The sequence below is a fragment of the Notothenia rossii genome (assembly GCF_949606895.1).
Source record: "Notothenia rossii genome assembly, chromosome: 6".
NCBI classification, from domain to species: Eukaryota; Metazoa; Chordata; class Actinopteri; order Perciformes; family Nototheniidae; genus Notothenia; species Notothenia rossii.
The window spans coordinates 52921614-52927613 of NC_136909.1; the positions used below are offsets into that span (position 1 = coordinate 52921614).

The window sequence follows — 6000 nt, forward strand, 5'->3', positions numbered from 1 at the left end:
CATTTTGTCCCATAAATAGCGTGTTTAAACAGAAGAGATGACCATACTGGCTCTTAAAGTCAAAACATTTACGTACATGGGTAGAGGGCTATGACGTAAGGGTATAAGGCCCATTTATCATTGTAAACTAAATACAAATGTTATTTTAAACTACAGTGTTGTGTGTTGAATTTACTAGACAAAATATCACCCCACCATTATTTCAACTCCAGGTGTTTTCTCAAATCCCTTTGTTCTTCAGGTCAAAGGTTGAAAAACCAGTTGCCATCTTGTCTTGACCTCATGTGCACAGTGAACCACACGGCAGTCGCCATTTCATGAAATGCTAATTGAAGTACTCTGTTTGCTTTAACACACTGAGGCTAGGCATTCCATCTTCTAAAGAACATCATACTTCTTGTTAGAGTTAGAACTATTGGAAGTACTTCTGCTGGTAAATGTGTATTGGCGGTTTTGTGAATATTCTTGTTTGCAAATGTGTTTTGGCGGTTATGTGCTGTGTTGTTTAACCATAGTGTAATGTTCTTCCTATTTTAAAGATATTTTTAAGGAAAATAAGTTTCTCCTTGTTAAAAACAAGTCAGTTTTGCAACAGCTATTCCCTAGTGGATTAAGCTGGAAATTAAAATAGCGCACTCTGGTGGTAGTACAGAATTATTACACAAATACAAGAAACACCATAACATTGTGAAGTATCATTTTAAGTGTTATAAATAAACACATGCTTGATCGCCAAGATAGAATTGCAAGTGGTTTCTAATTATAAGAGAAGAAACTTTACATAATACTTTTTCAAACACCAATTTATTGAAGCTAACACAAGGAGTGACATTAGCATAATTTCATACATTTCGGTATGCACTGTACACAGGAGATTTGGATTTGAACCATATTCATATTTCAAAGTCAAAACCATACACGGTACAACTTTATTTTAACATTTCATATTTTAAATTTGCATACTTTTTATTTAATAATTAACTTTATTAATATTTTAACTATAAACAAAATTTTTTTTTTTAATTCTATAACTTAAAAAACAATTTTTTTATAAAACCTTGAGCAACTTAAAAAAAAAAAAAAGATTTAAAGTTCGGACGAACAGCAACGAAGGTGCTAGTCAGAAGATTAGTGCTTCATCTTTGATAAGTTAATAAATAATTAGAGAACATGTCACCAAAACAAACTAAGTTGAGACTAGACGCAGGGCCAGGCTCAACAGCAGATATCAAGGAAAGGATAAAAATCAGATCAGATGCTATAACAGTTCCAAATCTTAGACAAAAGACATGGAACCACATGGAGAAACTGTTGGAACAATGGCAAACGAGAGGACTGTATCCAGCTGATGATCAACCAGCACCAACAAAAGCCCATAGAAAAGCAGTAATTGACCATGAAAATTGAGAATACCTGCGAGAACAACAAGCATGGATCAAAGCCGGACAAGCCCCTTGGTATGGACCTGCTAAAAGCGCTATAAACAGAGCTGAAAAAAGAAAATCTAGAGTCACAAGTCTGGTACTCCATTTAAAATGTGTCAGCCAAGAATCAACGAACATCATGTATGTGGCTCAAGGAGCAGAGCTCACAGCAAAGGAAGATAAGAAAGAAAAGACAGAAGAAGCTCCAGTAATCCAACCTTCAAAGCTCCTTCCAAGCCTGATAGATGCGCCTCCTCCCTACATGACAGAAGAATACAGTTTCTTTCAACCCCCAATACAAGCTCCAACTCTAGGTGTTTTAGGAGGAGTATTGGAGTTGGACGGTCTCCCCACAGCTACACGTGTCAAAGACTTGGAGTATGAGGTAAAACTCCAATCTGGTGAGCTCAACAGAAGATTGGAAGAAGTAGGCATAAGAATGGAAGAGGAGCTCAACAGAAAGATGGAAGACCTCAGCAAAAGTATGGAAGCACAACTCAAGAGAAGAGAAGGCGTAGGTTCTCCAGACACCACAACCGTAACTGAAGCTGGAAGACTCAAGAACTGCTCAACACTCATGCTACCGGTGATAACGGCTGGAGAAGGAGGATTGAAATACCAATCATGGACTCACAGAGACATGGAAGCATTAGCGGCAAAACTACCTCCACTTACACAAGGAGGTCAGAAGTGGGTGAATGATCTGGAGAAATACACAGTCCAAGACCACCTGTGCTTGGGAGACATGAGGGCACTGCTTGGACGGATAGAAGGAAGACTAGAGGCAAGAGCAGTGGATTCCAAGGCCAAATGCACCAACTCTCCAGATTACATTTTCTTCAACAAAGTCAGGTCGAGGTATTGGGCTGCCATTCGTCAAATCTACCCAACAACACGGAGTTTACATGCCCTCAACAGCCTGAGAAAAGAACCGGGGGAAGACATGTATGCCTTCCTGAAGAGATGTGAAGGAGTGTGGGAGGACTGCACAGGAGAACGACATGACGTTTCACCGTCTGTCGTAATGCTGTGGAAGAACGCGGTCATTAACGCCCTTCCCCAATCAGTGCAGGCCAGCCTGGGAGATGTGGTGGCATTAGACGCTATACCCATTGAAGAATGGAGACAACATCTCATTTACCACGATATGAAATACCAAGCAACCCAGAGGGAAAAAGACGAAGAAATTAAAACATTACAACTAAGACTCTTGAAGATACAAATGGCTGAGAAAGATACCGAAGCAAATAAAAACAAGAAAGCGGCAAGGCAAATGGCAGCTACATCAGAGAACGCAGGGCAGATTCCTCCAACAATTCAAGCTCAGGAAGAACCAGAGAATGCAGGGCAGACATCTCAAACAGTTGAATCTCAGATAGTGCCAGAGAATCAGATGGAGAACCAACAACCAGGAGGTTTCCGAGGAGGCAGAGGCAGAGGAAAAGTTCTCCGGTTCGAGGGATGCTATGCAATCAGCTGGGCCATTGGGCACAACAACAAATGAAATACCCACCACATGCACCAAACAACGGCCCACCATGCAGTTTCCATGATGACGACGGAGGCAGGGGGTCCCAGAGATGTCAAAGACGTACAGGATTTCCAAACATGAACCAAATGCCACAGACAGCCTGGTATCAACCACAACAATGAGGAAGCTTAGAGGACCACACCATCAGGTGATGCATCTTCAGCACTAGAGTATTTTGAAATCCAGCTACATAGAGCCACATATGTCACCACAGGAGGGAGGTTGAATGTTATTTAAAAGATAGTGAGTAGAATATTGCATTTACACATAGAGCATCCACAGATTAGAAGTAGCAGAGTAGAACATTTAGCAGACTATTTTTGTAATTATGAGAAGGAAAATACATTACGAGTGATGTTGTTCCCCCACACAGAAAACTATTGTGTCCACACAACTAGTGAGTTCAAGAAGACGGGCTTCCACCCAAAAATATGCAAGGGGCGATACACCTGACGTGAAGCTGTCCAGACCTGAAAACAGAAACTCGATTCTGCTGTGGTGAAGTCTGGCTACAAAGGGAGGTGTTCCAATAGGGTCGCTTGTCTCAAACCAGTGAAGAAGTCAACAAGAACCCAGCTGAACTAGAGAGTGACTGTTAGCGGGAGAACTGTGACGGAGCGACAGAGACTGGCCCAACATTTTCCAGCCAGTACATAGATAGACCCCGTCAGAAGACCGGGGCTGTGTTTAAAGGGGAACTTCATTTATTCTTAGCCAGAAGTGCAGTTTTTAATCAAACAATCATGTGATTTATGGAGTCAGATTACATTTTTCTCATAAACACAAGTTTATAATCGGTCTGAAGTATCTGTTTTAAGGCATGAGCCGCAGATTAAATAACATAACACTGATTGAGAGCTTGGATGAAGAAGTTGTAGGGTTTTTACAACAGTTTCAAGAATCAGTCTTTATTTATTTATTCTTGAGTAACTTTACTGATTTATAGTGTAGTGCCTAAGGCAATATCTCATTTGAGTGAGGGGCACCAGCCCTTCATGCAGGTCACTCTCTGTGAGAATAGTTCATATTTTCCCTCCAGTTTGGAGAAAGATTATTTTATCATATGTTAGTTCAACAGTGTCAACCAATCCTCTAATCCTAGAATTATTGAGACCCATTAGCGACACCAGGGGTATTGTTTTTCGCAGCAACGAAGATGCATAATACCATGACAAAAGCCATTATTGAAACAAGTAAACTATTAGAAGTGCTAATGGAAAATCTTTTGTGAATATGCATTTATGCCATCAGAAAGTCATACATCATATGACATTTTTGTACGCCTTGTGGGTACACGGAGAATTGATATTTATTTAATGCAACGTTATGGGTTTTACATGTCCTGTTCATAATACGGTAATCATTGCAATATGAATTGAGCATTTTATGCTCAAAGGAGGGAGTGTCATGATTATACAGATATGTTGATTTCAGTGACGTTGTAGTTAATAAATAATAAAATGTAGTCAACAATAGGTCTCATAACAACAAGAGGTATGCCGAAGCTTGGGCCTTCTCCAAGGAGGGAGTGGTCCAGTTTTAGATATTAGACGAATAGAAGTGGATGAATATGTCAGAACTCTGAGTAATATTATGCAAGTTTTGTCTACACAGCAGGCTAGGAAAACTACAGAGATACCAGACGAGACACCAGAAGAGACTCCTGTTCGGCCAGGTGATTGGTTGAGGGTGAAAGTTCACAAAAGACAGTGGGCTCATCCCCGGTGGACGGAAGCGTGAAAAGTTGTAACAAACTTCACACGCGCTCCGGTTTAAAGGTAAAGAAAAAGGAGCAAATTGACACCACCTCACACATTGTCACCCTTCACTGGCAACTTCCAGAACATTATTGGGAGTTAGGACTGATTTGGCAGAGCTGGAACAAAACAATAAATAGAAATAAGATAAAGATAGAAACAGCTCAAAAGACAAATTGTCTATAGATTTTTATAGATTGTACATTAATGTGAAAACCTATTTTTTGTTTTACATCTGAAAAAGAGTCAAATTTTTTGTATGTTATTTTTGTACTCATTATTTAAATTCTGTAACGGACACAACCATGGATAAAATAGAGATGATGACAAGAACAAAGCCAAACCAATTGTGGGGTCCCCTAGGGATAAGAGGCAGAATAGCATTGTTGATTGTGCTCATTACACTTGGCACCTTGTTGGTTGGATGGGGAGTACAATAACAAGTAAAACATGGAACCATTAGTTCACTCATAGAGAATGCCCACATCACTAAAAAGACTCCAGCTGTGTTTCAGAGACTTTCACTTATCCCCAGAGCCAAAAGATCAGCTGAGCAACAAGAGGAGGAGTTAGAAATACTCGGTCCCAAACAAGAGGCGGTTATAATCAAGATGATTCACCCCCCCTATATGCAGTTCTTGTATCAAATGATGAGACGGGTTTAAGTGATCGGGATATGTAAGTGATGGGGATTTACAGATTAGGGGAATCTCCAAATATACTGGATCCATGTTTTAGTCTGTACCAGAAACACCCCCTGTTAAGCTATGAACAACCGACCGGTGACCTGAGCACAATTATTGAAAATGATTGTTAGACACAGGCTACTAACCCACAAGTACAGCTTTGTATGTTCAAACTCTATGAACAAGATTCCCCAGCAGATAGTGGCGACATTGCAGATATGTCCAGTCACAAAAGTTACTACGGTTCTAAATAACAGTGGGATTAAAGTGATGGAGAAAATATGGAGACGTTCTTTTATAGTGTGTGAAATATGTGCTGCTTGAAACATGTAGGTATTTAAATTTATAGAAGAAAATGGTTTCCTGAAAGAGTTAATTGGAGTAAACATGTTACAGTGGGTGAAAGCAATGTTTATGGATATGGTAAAATTATTAGTAGACATGAATTGTGTTTAGAAGACATTTAACAAATAAGATGGATAGTAAGATTAGGAAAATAGAGTGGAAAAGGTTGGATTTATTTTACCTCAGTGTGTTAGAATTAACTATTGATAATGCATCCCGAGATCTCTCTCTCTCTATCTCTCCGCCTGTCAGAACGT

General features: G+C 39.8%; 1 long non-coding RNA gene across 2 annotated transcripts in view; it reads left to right on the plus strand.

Moving 5' to 3' along the window:
- Window positions 1–4691, plus strand: part of LOC307043294 — a 28734-nt gene extending 24043 nt beyond the window's left edge. For both annotated transcript variants that reach the window (XR_013809320.1, XR_013809321.1), the window contains one exon: window positions 4570–4691. This is a non-coding gene — a long non-coding RNA (uncharacterized lncRNA). The remainder of the gene's footprint in view (window positions 1–4569) is intronic.
- Window positions 4692–6000: the final 1309 nt, after the last annotated feature.